Raw genomic sequence first — 14,721 nt, 5'->3', positions numbered from 1 at the left:
ACAGAGGACTCAACCTTGGGCGACTAGGCCAGTCTGGTGATAGGTCTATCTCCTACCTGGCCCACCAGACAGCAAACATGTGGGCTAACTTGGTGCTGAAGAGGAGGGACGCTCTTCTCACTCAGATCACCAAGCACGCCAGCCCGGACTCGGCTTTGGCTCCTCAGAATGGACCTTACTGGGTTCTTCTTCTTTCTTCCCTCAAGAGGGGTAGATGTTGTGGTGAACAAGCATTGTGTCGAGAATAACAACCGACTTGTTCACCAGGTAGCAACAAAGGCCTCCAAGTCTTCACGCATCACTACAGCCCGACCGGGTCCAGCTAGGAGTTACTCAGGTCCTAAGAAGTCCCAGGCCGAAGGGCGCTCAAGGTGGGCAGCTGCACCCCTATCCACTCCCTTTCCATTCCAGTAAAGGAAGGAGGCAATGGAAAGAAGGGAGGAAAATGCTAGGGTTGGTGTTTGGGGTGCCTGTCAAAACAATGGGCAACTTAGCAGCGACACGGAGCCGAGACCTAGGTAGTGGATGTCCTTTGGGTGGGCTATCTACTTCCCTTCAAGTCTGTACCACCCTTCACCAACACCCTAGTCCATCTCCAGTCTTACATACTCGGCTCACCAAAGGATCTCACTCTCCAGAAGGAGATTACAGCGGTGCTGAGAAAACGCACTATAGAAGTCGTGACAGGTCGGTCTCAGGCTTGTACAACTGACTTCCTCTTGGAGAAAGAAACTGAGGGTGGAGGTCAGTCATCGATCTCTCTCCCTTGAACCAATTCGTTTGCCAGTCTCGGTTCAAGATGGAAACGCCCATTAAGTGCTCACTTCCATCAGGAGAATGACTTCATGCTTACGGTGGACCTGAAGGATGCGATTTCCAAATACCCATTCATCAGTCCTCTCGGAAGTGCCTGTGCTTTGTCCTTAGGGAGACAGTATTCCAGTTCAGGGCACTTTATTTCGGGCTCTCGACTGCTCCCCATGTGTTCATGTGAGTGTTCACTCTTGTGTCAGCTTGGGCCCATTTGCACGGGATACATCTGTTGAGGTATCTCGACGATTGGTTAGTCTTGGCAAAGTCTCGTCCGCAGTTGCTCCAAGAAAGGGATCGTCTTTTCAACTTTTCAAGTTACACTGTGACCGGGGGGTCATGGTAAATCTCAAGAAGCCTGATTTCATACCCAAGCAGAGGATAAAGTGTATAACCATGTGCACTAGATAACATATCAGCTAAATCAAAACTGATTCGCTCTAAACGCTTTGTTACAGGAGGCAATTCTTGGAACTTTTGTTGTAAAGAACTACTGACTTTATGCTTGTGTGACGTAATACATTCACTTACATATTTGGTAGCATCAGTTTGCAGTAAAGGCCAATAGAACAGGTTTTCAATAGCATCAATTGTTTTGCGTGTACCTAGGTGACCTGACACAGATTCATGACCAAACCTCACGGCTGCCTTTGTTAAATCCCTAGGAACTACTAAACTCAACTGAATTGAGTTATCAATTTTATCTCCACTGAGATACAACAATCCTTCATACAACAGGAATTGATTTGTCAAAGCTCTGGGAAACCTCTTATGTGGTAATCGACCACCTTCTAGAGAAGTTATTAGTTCAGCCCACCTTGGTTCCTCTAACTGCTTTTCTTTGAACTCGTCTTGCCTTAGACCAAGATAATTGTCCCTACCCTGATGAAAGACTGCCCTGATTGGTCTACTTAGTTGATCTGCCACCTGATTACTCTTACCTGGCCTATATTCTGCCTTAAAACAGTAATCCTGCATCTCAGTTACTCATCTGCTCATTCTAGGTGATTTTGTCTTTCTTGAATACTGAAGCTAGAGGCTGATGATCTGTGTGAATGGTAAAAGGAACACCCCAAAGAAAATTATTGAATCTGCGACATGCTAAGACAATAGCAAGTGCTTCTCTGTCATTGGTACTGTAGCACTGTTCAACTGGCTTTAGTTTCTTAGAGAAATATCCAGTAGTTTTTAACTGATCATCTTGTCTCTGCATCAAAACAGCACTTATATGATTAGTTATAAACTAGAGTCGATGTGAATAATTCAAAGGGCTTAGTCATCTGAGCCTTCACTAGCCCTGGAGCAGTGATTAATGTTAGTTTCATTTGTTCAAAGCTGGACTGACAGTCTTTTGTCCACAAAAAGGTTCTTTCTGTTGAAGAGATTAGTCAAGGGAACAGCAATTTTAGCATAATCCTTAATGTGATTTCCATAAACCCACACATTCTTAGAAATCTCTTAGTTTCTTTGACATTTGTAGGAGGTTTCATTTCTCTGATGGCACTGATACAGTATTGTCTGGACATGGTCTACAACCATCCTTGGAAATTATGTGACCTAAGAATTTGATTTCCTTTTGGCGTATGTGACATTTCCTTACATTTAACTTCACTACTCTTTCCATGAAAAGTTTGAATAGTTGCTCTAATCTTTACAAGATTGGAAAACTGGGAGCCCAAACAACAATATCATCTAAGTAATTCATAACCTACCCTTTCTCAACAAGAGGAAGATATTAGGCATGATACATGAAAATATAATTGGACTGCAACTTAATCCAAAAGAAGATGCTTGAATCTATACAGTGAAATTCCATCATAAAAAGTTGTTACATCTCTACTCTCTTCATCTAATTCATATATACAAAAGCATAATAACAGTTGCTTGCAGCTGTTTTTACCATTTCTTCTAATCTAGGTCAAGGGTGAATATCAACTTGGTGTGTGTTGACTTTGGGGTAATCGAGGCATGTTCTTTGAGTGTGATTGGGTTTCCTAACAAGTACAACAGGGCTTAGTCACGCCTTACTTGAGGGTTCTATTATTCTCCTCACTTCCTTATCTTCTAACATGGTGGAAATAAGGGTTTTGGCATTTTTTGGGAGACCTTACTGGCTATGAATCATTTATGGCAATATGAGCTTGTACATCTTTAAAATTCCTAATTCGTTTTCTTGAGAATAAACACAGTGAATAGCAACCATCATGTCACTTAATTCTGCCTGATTATCAGCTGTAAGATGGCAGTTGTCTTGTTGAGAAAGCAAATACTTAAGCCTTTCTTTTATAGTACTCTATTGCCTAACTTGATGTTAACATCGACACCTGGGAGAGTTAAATCATTGTGAATTGTAGTTATTCCTACACGAATACAAACCTGAGGTCTTAACATTTGGAATTACCATTCAGTGCAGCTGGAACCAGCCATTTAACTTTAAACAAGGTGGTTGGATAATACCTACTGATGGTATGGTAGGGGGACTTGCCCACCCGTTCAATATGCACTTCACTTTACCTTTGGCTGGCTGCTTTTCTTCAACTCACTTTTGTGATCCTGGATTTTTTATCATTCTTTGTGTGATATTTGTGTATATCTGTCAATACTGTGATCTCCGAATGTGTGCTTTTGCATATTTTTCTGTTGAATAAGCAAACCCTCAACTGTAGACATCACAGCCTAGGAGGGAAGCCTCGTACCAGACTGCAATTGCTTCCTCTCCTTTTGTTTTCAATTGTAATGTGTGTATGAGTGTAGTTGTTGTTTTGCCAGTACTGTACAGTATTCTGATACCGCAAACCTGACGACTTATATGAGTGTAGTTGTTGTTTTGCCAATATTCTGATATATACTGCAAACCCAGTGACATATTTTAGCTGGAGAGAAGCCTTGAGTTTTACAAACTGGTTTTAGTGTTGCCAAGGTAACATTCTTAAACCGGTTTCTCACCCCTGCTCTACAACTCTCGCTGTTTGCTCAGAAGCAAATATTCCAAGGTAACAGTACAGATTACAGGCAGTCCCTGGTTATTGGTAGGGTTCCATTCCAACGGTGTGATGATGTTTAAAATTGCTGATAACCGAAATCGGCGATTTTCGGGGCTTTTTGGTGTCGAAAATCGCCGAATTTCAGTTATCGGCGCCTCTGTTAGGTATGTATTGGCACCAGTACATGGTTATTTTCAACGATAAGTGGAAATCAGCGCATATTTTCGTCGCTAGACAGATTTTCGTCGCTAGACAAGCACAGAAAAATCCGGATCGCCGATAAACGGGGACTGCCAGTACTTTGAAATTTGTAATGTTTTCTTTCCAGATGTTGTAGATCCCAAGGAGCTTAGAAAAGAATGGGTTTCTTGCTAGCAGCACTTTCAGTATTGCACCTTCCACAGCGTGCGGAACTTCCACACACAGACGTGAGCAGAAGTGACCAAGTGCAGAGTCCCAAGGATCCCATTACACAGAATCATCTGCTGCAACACAGACATGTGCACTCTCTACAGACACCCATTTCACCAGAGGTACACGGGTTTCCATGGCCAGAGAGAGAGAGAGGGAGTCCAGAGCGTGCAGACTCTCGCTCCTTCCCCCCACCCCCTGCATGTTCCTGCACTGGAATAATGCAAGGATCCCAGGGCAGCAACAGACCAAAAATAGAAGTTGACAAAGAGAATTGATTCATCATCATCATCTTCTGTCTTTGTCATGTGCTGTTACTTCTTCCCTTTCTTCTTCCTAAGGAAGAAGAAGGCTGCCCCTCCCAACCATTGCAAGGCCCATAGGGCATCTAACAGCCAGCTTTTTCCACAGAATAGGCTAAGGAATCTTTTGGTTGCTTTCCTGATGTCTCCAGACAAGGTAACTGTTACAAGGGGCTCTCCGGACCCCCGTAACATGGGAGCAACAGGTGTACAGGTCTCCTTGGACACCCGTGTCACCAATATTGGTTGCTGGAAGTCACCTTCCAGGGCCTGTAAGGAACATTCTACTGCGGCTGCGCCACTATCTGTGTTCCACTACTGCGGCCGCACTTTGGTACCTGGCCATACCACAGTAGCAACTGTTGCGCGGGGCTCCACAGACCACCATGTAGCAATAGCAACTGTTGCACATCCCTGTGCCATGGTTGCTACACGTATGCAGGTCTCCTAGACTTGTGTCACTTGTACCAGTTCTGGGAAGTCGTCTTCTCGGACTGGTGAAGGGTCTTCTGCCATTTCACAGGGTCCCACAGACCGCCACGGCACTGGTGAGTGCCTGTGGTTCAGGACTGGGAGTGCAGTGGCCCAGCAATAGGAGTAAGCACTCAGCATGCAGGTGCTGCCTCCCTCCTGCATGTTCCTTTGCAGGAACGGTGCCAGGGTCCTGAAAAGGTGAAACTGACCTACGGGTCCACTCACCCGGGAAACGATGAGGAGGTTGCTTGTAGAGGCCACGGCCTCAAAGAAGACTGTAGCAATTCGTCGGTATAGCCCACAATCACAAGTGTGTTTGTGCAATCGCTCTCCCTGGAGCAGTCCATGTTCATGTGACTGGTTCTACACCCCCTGGGACAGCATCCATGCACATTCATGTGAACGTGTTCGGTCTCCCAGGGACAGCCTCCATAAATGAGCTCACCCTTCCAGACCTGTGCAGCCATCGTTACTATGGGATGATGACCACTCACTGCCTTCCTCTCCTACCAATGCATAAGCCTCCAGCAGGTCCATGAATAATGCCAGGCTCCCCCTTCCTGTTCCCTCAACCTCCTGGAGTTATACCAAGAGCTGCGAAGTAGACAGGACTCGGGTTCGTTATTGGTAAGCACCTTCCCAACTCAGCCCTCCCATGAGAGCTTACACCCCTGGTTCAATCATGTATCGGAACTGTCTTATGCTCAAGTGGTGGAGAGAGGGTCAGGATTCTGATGAGGGTCTCTCTCCTGATGAGAGAGTGGCTCGGGGAAACCGTGACCTGGAAGGACTCGAGGGTCCTTTTCCCCAGGACATGGACATTTCCGAATTACAGAGGTTCTGTGTTGGAATCGTGAAACTGATTTGTCAGTATAACAGTCTCTAGGAAGAGACCTTGGCCAATCCAGTGAATTGTCCTTCTGTCCTCGAAGCTTTTTGGGGACCACACAAGGAACTCAAATCTTCATTGGGTCTGCCAGGGTCTGATCATGCCGTAGGGGTTCTGGACCCAGTGAGTTCTCTCGTTTCTGGACAGAACTTGCATAGCTCTTGGCATGTTCGTTTGAGATACCTCCTCCTCTCCCTCATCAGAAGTGTTTCTTTGTTCCCTTGGAGAGACCATTGCATACCAGACAGGTAGACCTGGGTGTGGTTCATCTAGGCCTGGGTCTGTCGCTGGACCAACTCATGCGGAGGGAGTCTCCCTCTTGCAATGGGTCAGTGGCACTGGAATCAACTGCCATGGCAGCATTCCAGGTATTCTCTTGGCTGAATTAATGGACACTGTCAGTGTCCAAGATCTCTTCCTTGTTTTCTACAGATTCGAGGGACCCTGAGGAGGAAGATACTTTCAAAAGGCTGGTGCTTTCTGGAGGTAGGGCCTTTTCTTATGTAGCCCACCAGACATCAAACTTGGTTTTGAAGAGAGAGGACGCAGTCCTGACTCGGGTCTCCAAGTTCATCGATCTTGAGTTGGCTTGGCCCTGAGGAATAGACCATTGCTTTTCTGCTTTTCTCTTCCTTAGAGAGCAAGTGGATGCCAAAGTGGATAGACAGAGGACTGACAACAACTGTCTTGTTCACCAGACAGTGGCAAAGACCTCTGGGTCTTTGTGTGCCATTGCTCTTCTACAGACCATAAGAAGTCCCAGACTTCTAAGGGCCCTCGTAGGAATACCCAGCCTCTTTCTGCCACTCCAGAAAGGGTGCACAACAGTATTCCTTTCGGCCCCCACTTCCCAGCCAGGGAGAGGGGAAAGGATAAGAAGGGAGGAGGAGGCTGAGGGCAGCTTTCCTGCTGCCATTGGTGAGGGGTGCCTATCAAGCCATAGGGCAACATGGTAGTGATATGGAATGGAGACCTGGGTAGTGAATGTCCTTCGGGAAGAATATTTACTTCCCTTCGAGTCTCCACCTCCTCCCACTAGCCATCCGCTCCATCTCCAAAACTACGTTGCCAGCTTGCTGAAGGATTTCGCCCTTCAGGTGAGGTGGAAGCAGTGCTCAAGAAGGAGCTGTTGAAGTCATTTACAGCCAAATCTTTCTCATAGAGAAAGCAGCGGGCGTGGAGACCGGTCATAGACCTTTCTCCCCTGAACCAATTCACTCACCAGAGGCTCAAGGTGGAAACGACACGTTTATTGCTCGTGGTCATTAGGAAGTCCGATTCCATGTTTTCAGTGGACCTGGGGGATGAGTATTTCCAAATACCCATTCATTAGTCCTCCTGCAAGTACCTCCGCTTTATTCTCTGGGGGATGGTTTACCAGTTCAGGGCACTCTGTGTCAGGCTCTCATCTGCTCCCCGTGTGTTCACATAAGTGTTCACCCTTGTGTCGACCTGGGCCCATCTGCACAGGATGCATCTTCTGAGGTATCTTGATGATTGGCTGGTCCTGGCGAGCCCTCGTTCGCAGTTTCTCCAGGACAGGAATCGACGACTTGAGCTTTATTACAGCCTGGGAGTAGTCGTAACTTCAAGAAGTCCGATCTCATACCCAAGCAGAGGATAATGTACTTGGGCATACTGATAGATCTGCAAAAGCAAACATTGGTCCCTCTTGGGTGTCTTCACTTTTGTTCTCTTCAGTGGAGATTGAGGGAGTTCTGGTCTCGGGCATGGGACTCTCCGTTCCTTCTCATTCCCCCCTTGAGGAAGCGAGTCAGGACTTAGCCTGGTGACTAGATGACAGGAACCTCATATGGAGCATCACTACACACTCCCTCTCCCAAGATGATCCTGTTCCCAAGTGCATCGACCGAGAGATGAGTCGCACACCTGGAAGAGTTTTACTTTCAGGTGGGTGGAATCAGAACAATAGACACCTCCACATCAATATCCTGGAACTCAAAACAGTTTCTTAGCTCCTCAAGAGTTTCAAGATCAGATGATGTGGCATTCAGTGGTGTTGATGAGTGTCAGTACCCTTATCACCACGATAGTAGTATGTCAACTAATGGGGGATGGAGAAACTGGTTTCCCTTCAACTCTACATGTTGGCGGTGCAAGTGTACAAGTGGGCACTCAATAGAGCTGCCAGCCAGGTACATTCCGGGTAACCGGAATGTAGTGGCAAACAAGCATAATCGCCGAGGTCTGGTGATAGGGACTTGGCCCTTACACCCAGACATTATGGACGATTACAGGCAGTCCTTGGTTATCAGCGCAGGTTCCGTTCCTGACAGCGTGACGATAACTGAAAATCGACGATAATAGCACCGATCCTCGGTTATCGGCGCTGATAAGGGGGGATCAGCACCAATGTCTGGGGATCGGCGCCGGTAACTGGAGATCGATGCAGAAAATCCGGTTATTGTCGTCACTGGACAAGCTCCATAAAACTGGATTGCTGATAACCGAGGCTGCTGATAACTGGGGACTGCCTGTGTCCAGTCTTTGGAACCTCCCAATAATAGATCAACACAACAGAAGCTACCAGTGTTTGGTTCTATCGTTCTGCTACCATGGGTTGTGGTAGAAAATCTCTCAACACCCATGGAACACGGGGTCTCCACGGACACCTGTTATTGATACCAGCCCCGGCAAGTCACTTTCCTTGGCAGGTAAAGATTTTTCTACTGCTGTACAGGGTCCCATGGACATCGTGGCACCAGTAAGGTTCCCCGGTCTATGGACCCAGGCCAGGTCAAATGAGAGAGAGTGAAGGTCCAGTGTGCAGGCGTGGCCTCACCCCCTGCACATTCTCGCGCAGGAACGATGCTAGGTAAGCTAACATGAGAAACCTAAAGGAGGCCTCCCACTCAGTCTCTTTTGCCTGTAGAGGCAGTGGTCTCAAAGAAGACTACAGCACATTAGAGGAACAGCCCCCGTCCACGTTCTTGTGAACGGGATTGCTACTTGGCTTTCAATGCTAGCACTCGAGGGGATAAGGATCTGTCATGTTTGAGTTTGTTCAAAATTCGTAGCGAAGACCCAGAATCTGTCAGTCCCTGACATTGGATTCAAGTCCTGTTCAGTCCTCTCCCTAGGACCTGGACGGTAGGGATCGTGTTGAGATACTACTGTATCCAGTCAGAGTGCCGTGGTACTACCTTAAGAGGGCTCGACATCTCAGTCGGAGTGACGACGACTCTTCGCAGTTCTGTCTCAACCAAGAAGAAGTGTTCAAGAACGCAATTTCTCTCTGGCCTCGTGAAATTATCAAACAAGTGTACTCTACATCTGACAAAGTAGCCGGGAGTACGTTCTGAGCAAGACCTCATGAGGCCAGGGTCATTGGCCCATCCCTCACACTTCAGAAGAACTTGTTGGTTCTACAGGTATTAGGAATGGAAATGTGGCATAGGCAATCCACATTCACGTCCTCCTACCCTCTGGATGATACCCACAGGCCCTTGGATGCATTTTTCATTGGGCCCTGTGGTGGCTGCTCAACAAGTTGTGTAGCTCGCCCAGCTCCCGTAGGGGATAGATTGCATCTCGTCTAAGGTGTTCGGTGGCAAGAGAGAATGTGAGTGAGTGACAGGCGTCCTCCCTTATCTCTTTTGCCTTTTCCTCTCTCGCAGAAGAGAAGCAGGTGGCCAGCCGTCACATGCTGGACGGGCGGCCATGCAGGTGAGCCTACATAACTGAATACCCTGTCTATAATCTTAAATAGATCAATAGATGCAATTCCTACCTTCTCTCATGCAAGGGGAGAGAGGGACTGACAATAAACAAACCCGTTGGTTATTTTTAATTTTGTTTCCAACATTAAAAGGTTCATCCATACCCTTTTAGAATCAGTGATGCTCTTCAACCCCATTGATACAAAAGGCCCAGAAGAGAGACCCAGTTGAGGCGAACAACCAGTCGGTTCAGAAGCTTACTCAGAATCCTCCCACCAAGAAGTAAGTCTTGCAAATATTAAGACCAAAGATTTTTATTCGTGTAGGAAAAAATGGCAAATTTTAAAGTAATTTGTATTTTTCCTAACATACCAACCTGAGGTCTTAACATACAGTATACTGCCCACCTCAAGCCACCCCTCTTTCTGCTACCTGGGCCAAAAGATAAAGTGAAGTACATATCGACTGAGTGGGCAAGTCCCCCCCCTACCTTAGCATCAGTAGGTATTACCCAACCACCTTGTTTAAAGTTAAATGGCCAGTCCCAGCTGCACTGAATGGTAATTCCAAATGTTAAGATCTCAGGTTTGTATGTTATGAAAAATACAAATCACTACTGTACTTCAAAATTTGTCATTTTTCCTGCATTTTGGAACTGGCTGATCAATGTCATTGCGGCTTTAGTATTATTGACAAGTGGCAATATACTTCCTGAGCATCATTAACCTTAAGGCACAGTGCAGACTGAGTTTGACGCTCCTTAATTTCATGTACAAATTCCAACAACATGTTAGGTGGTTCATCTACAGGTAATGGGTAAATACCAGCTGTATACTGAGGCAGAATAAGTTTCTTTTTAAGTTTAACCTGAGCTTTATGAGGTTCATTAGGCTGAAGTACTTTAATCTGTCTGACCCTTTTATTAGAAGGTCTAGGTTTCAGATATCTTACTGGATAAGTATATCTATCCCAAATAGTAATTTTTTTTTGTGCACCATCCCATGTCGTTGGCACAGACCTAATCAAATTGGCTCCTAACAGTAAGTGTGTGTCCAGATAACCATCAGACACCACAGAAAATGAATGGGAAACCAACGTGGAACCAATGTGAACATCCAAATACACTGTACCAAGAACAGGAGAACAAGTTGAGTAACTCCAGTAAGTTGTGGTAAATTTTAAATTTCATCACAGTGTAAGCCTATAGTTTCTATGAGCCTCTTTTGTGCTACACATACTTCACTACCAGTAACAATTAAGGCACAACACATTGCATTATTTACCATCAAATTGATACGAGACCTGACTCTTGGGTTTAGTCATTCATTCTTAAAAGGCCCTGGACACCTTGCTGAACTTCTTTTACAATTTGGTTTGTGACACTCAAAAACCTCTTGGAGGTTTATGTGGACATTCAGATATTGTGTGATCTCCGACCTAACAGTAAGCACAATACTGATTGTGTTCTTTACTCTTACTAAACTTCTTTAATATGTTAGACAAATCGCTAATTTGTTTCTTCAGATCTTGCAATACTGTTGTGGTATGTGCATTGTGGAATTATTAACAGGAAAAACTCTGCCTTGGGTAATTACCATCTCCACTTATTGTAGCTAGATGATACTCATACTCAACAAATTCAGTGAATCTCTCTAAGGGTATCATATCACCAAGGAAATCCTTGAGCCTTTCTTGGGATGTATTGCGAAGTCCTGTCTACAACTTCCTTCTCACAGACTGTCAGCTTTGGGATGGGAATCCTCAGGAAATTTCATTTTAAAAGCAGACAATTTACACTTGATTTGGTCGACAAATGCTCTAGGGGCTTCATTTATACTGTAGCATTCAATCTCAATTTCCTGCCAAGCACGCGTAATATTAGCTGAACAATCTAAGTGGTGATTCAGTATGTCCTTAAACTGACTCCAAGAAATGTTATTTACCCTTTTACCCATTTCAGCCGTTAACAGTGTGAGAATTCTATCAGCATCTGCAGAAGCACAGAACTCTGCTTAACTAAAAAAACCTAGCAAGTCTGTTATCAATAGTACCAACACCTTGTAATTCTGACAACTTCAATACCAAAGTATCCTTAGGTTTTAAGATAAATCCCTTCAAATGATTATCAGTAGGGTTATTCAGGTTACCTACTGGAACAAAAGGGTTTATTGACTGTTGCCCTGGAATTGATTGCTGGACATTACTGGCTGTGTGTTATTTGATAAATTGTGTCAATTTTGAAGCTGGGTTATTGTGTGGTGTCACTGTTATGTCTGCTCTGTCTACTGTAACAAATGGGTTAATGTGTGATCCCTTAGCTCTGTTAGAATCAAATGGTGTGGAAGTGAAAGGTACAAAGTTTGATAAATTATCCATTTCCATTTTCATGGCAGACAACAAATTACCATAGAAATCCTCTCTCTCTCTCCATCATCCTCCAATTTGTAGGCTATGTCAAAAAATCAACATAGGCTGCAGTACAGTAGGCTAACAGTACCTTAGGCTTGGGTGTCACCTGAAATTAAATACTGTACAGACATAATAGCTTCGTGGCTAAACTTTAGAGGTAGGGGTGGATATATCAGTCAAAAACAGATAAATACATCCCACACCACTTTCATCATTTATGTAAGGTTATTTTTTACTGTACTTACAGTTGGAGGCTACCATTCATTTTAAGACAATACCTATACCATACAATTTAAACCTTGGTGTAGGCTGATACAAGTGTACCTCATAGGCTTAGGTAGATATTCTAGGCCTATTCTTTGGGATGTACTGGTACTTGACGTCGAAGACGGACGATTAACTCGTTTTGAGGGTAGGCTAAGGAAAACTTTCGACTCCTGCAGTTCCTTTAATACTTCTTGATTTTTACAATTGCTGGGTACATCGTATTCCTAGTGGATTTCTTCTATAATTGTACCTTCTAGAACAGGTTCCTAAAATGGTACATATACAAGTACTGGTACTCTAAAAAGGTTCTTACACTCCTATACTGGTTCCCTTTAATACAAAAAAGTCACTTACAACAGCATTTTTGTGCCAAACAGCATGCAATTCATTAGCCTAGGCTGTAGCCTACTGTGCTCATGCCTAACCTAAATGTTACACAGCACAGTTAGACTGTCTTTATATTCATCCCTTAATTCAAATTTTGGCATTTTCATAAAATCATATAGAAGAACAAAGTATATCTTAGCCTATGTATGGCGATATAGTTGTAACCACTTGCAAGCTTCAACATGGTGCAACATACCTAACATTACCATAACACTTCTTAGTAACCTAATGTATAAAGGTATAAACACAAAGGAACACTATGAAGTGTTATGGTAACGATGTACGATACAAAAGACAAGTGCGCACGCCATTAACTCAACCTCTTGATAAGATGAAATCCAATTCATTTAACCAGTCAACCATTTATTAAGGTTATTACTGTTAATTTAAAAGGAAAGCTTTCTATCATTACACTATCCCTTCAGAGCCCTGGTATTAAAACACCTCTCATTTTATTGACCAAGTGGCTTTGAGAAGTGTTCCTCTTTGGGCCGGCACCACACTTTTTTTCCCATACGACGGACTTCTTGTTGACCGCAATACTCTAATCATTTGTCCTTAAAAATGGTCTGAAATAGAAAGAGAGTTAAACAGGTTTAAAGGAGACCTATAGTCACATAAAACATCAATTTACTTCAACAGCCTGAGCGAGGGTTTCACTAGGGGACTTATTGGTATACAGTATGCTTGCTTTAGTCTGCTGGACATTGAATATTGATTGTTACTGAGGAAAACATTAATGCCTGTATACTAATGTATATTTATAATGATCACTTTCTTTTTCTTGCAGATAATTCATGTCGCATCAGAGGTCCTCTGAAGTAATCATTGTAAAGGAAGCGCATTTCTTGGTCTTGGTGGGAACCTTTTAGGACCGCTGTCCATTTTATTTTTCCGTAAGTATTCAGAAGATTATTTGTACGTTTATGAGTACATGCTGTCGTTCATGTATGGCTTAAATATAACTCTTGAGGTTAGGAACTTTTTAACTCCTTAGGCTTAGCTCCCTTGGCATCAGAATTGAAAAAACTAAATTCTCTCTCTCTCTCTCTCTCTCTCTCTCTCTCTCTCTCTCTCTCTCTCTCTCTCTCTCTCTCTCTCTCTCTCTCTCTCTCAGTATTCCTTTAACCACTGAATGACCTTGTAACTCCTAGTACTTGGTCTCCAGTATTTGGGGGCTTCCACCCCCAATCCCTCACATCAAGGGGGCTCCACACCCTTGACCCCCCATCCACTAGCCCACAATCATTAACATTTGTAGTTTGTATTCACTATCCAACAAATCTCTCTCTCTCTCTCTCTCTCTCTCTCTCTCTCTCTCTCTCTCTCTCTCTCTCTCTCTCTCTCTCTCTCTCTCATATGTAAATTTACTTACTTTTCACCTTCTGTACCTTGTCTCTCTCGTTCTGCAGGATGCTTTCCCTTTGGACCTCTCTTGGCTTTATTTGTCGGTTCACTCTACCCATAATGGTTTTCACCGAAAGGTTCAATGAAAAGCAAAATGAAAAATGCTAGCTTATCCCTTCACCAGCCCTGCTTTTAAAACACCTTTCATTTTATTCACCAAATCACTTTGAGAAATGTTTCTCTCTGGGCCATCACCTCACTTCTTTGCCCATACAACAGACTTCGTGACCACAATACTGTACTCTACTCTGCACTCCAAATAGGAAGATGGAGATACAGTACTGTTCATTTGTCCTTAAACATGGTCTGAAATAGCAAGACAGTTAAACAGGTTTAAAGGAGACCTGTAGTCACGTAAAACATCAATTATTTTACTTCAAGAGCCTAAATGAGGCTTGAATTTGGGAGGCATAGATATACAGTTTGCTTGCTTAATCTGCAGGACATTGTAAATTTATTTTTCATATAAGTAACATACTAAGTAATTACATTGCTATACTTTTCCACTTGTGCAACAGCTTAAATTTTAACAATTGCAGCAGCACTTTTATTGTTTTTGTGTAGGTGACCACCCCACCCACTGTCAGGGAACAATAGGAATAGCAAAGCAGAAAACGTCACCTCTTTTCTGCTGGCCTTCGACGCAGCATCGAATGTTTGTAGCAGCTTTGTTTATCTTACTTCATCATTATTTTGGGCTA

At 44.0% G+C, this 14,721-nt stretch overlaps 1 protein-coding gene across 7 annotated transcripts in view; it reads left to right on the top strand.

Moving 5' to 3' along the window:
* LOC136856039 (oocyte zinc finger protein XlCOF6-like) overlaps window positions 1-14,721 on the top strand; it is a 212,144-nt gene that overhangs the window by 101,317 nt on the left and 96,106 nt on the right. For all 7 annotated transcript variants that reach the window (XR_010858200.1, XM_067133590.1, XM_067133591.1 and 4 more), the window contains exon 2: window positions 13,404-13,509. The gene's annotated coding sequence lies outside the window, so the exon portion shown is untranslated. The remainder of the gene's footprint in view (window positions 1-13,403; window positions 13,510-14,721) is intronic.

This window comes from Macrobrachium rosenbergii, chromosome 34 (assembly GCF_040412425.1).
Source record: "Macrobrachium rosenbergii isolate ZJJX-2024 chromosome 34, ASM4041242v1, whole genome shotgun sequence".
Classification (NCBI taxonomy): Eukaryota; Metazoa; Arthropoda; class Malacostraca; order Decapoda; family Palaemonidae; genus Macrobrachium; species Macrobrachium rosenbergii.
This window is presented reverse-complemented; position numbering and strand designations above follow the sequence as displayed.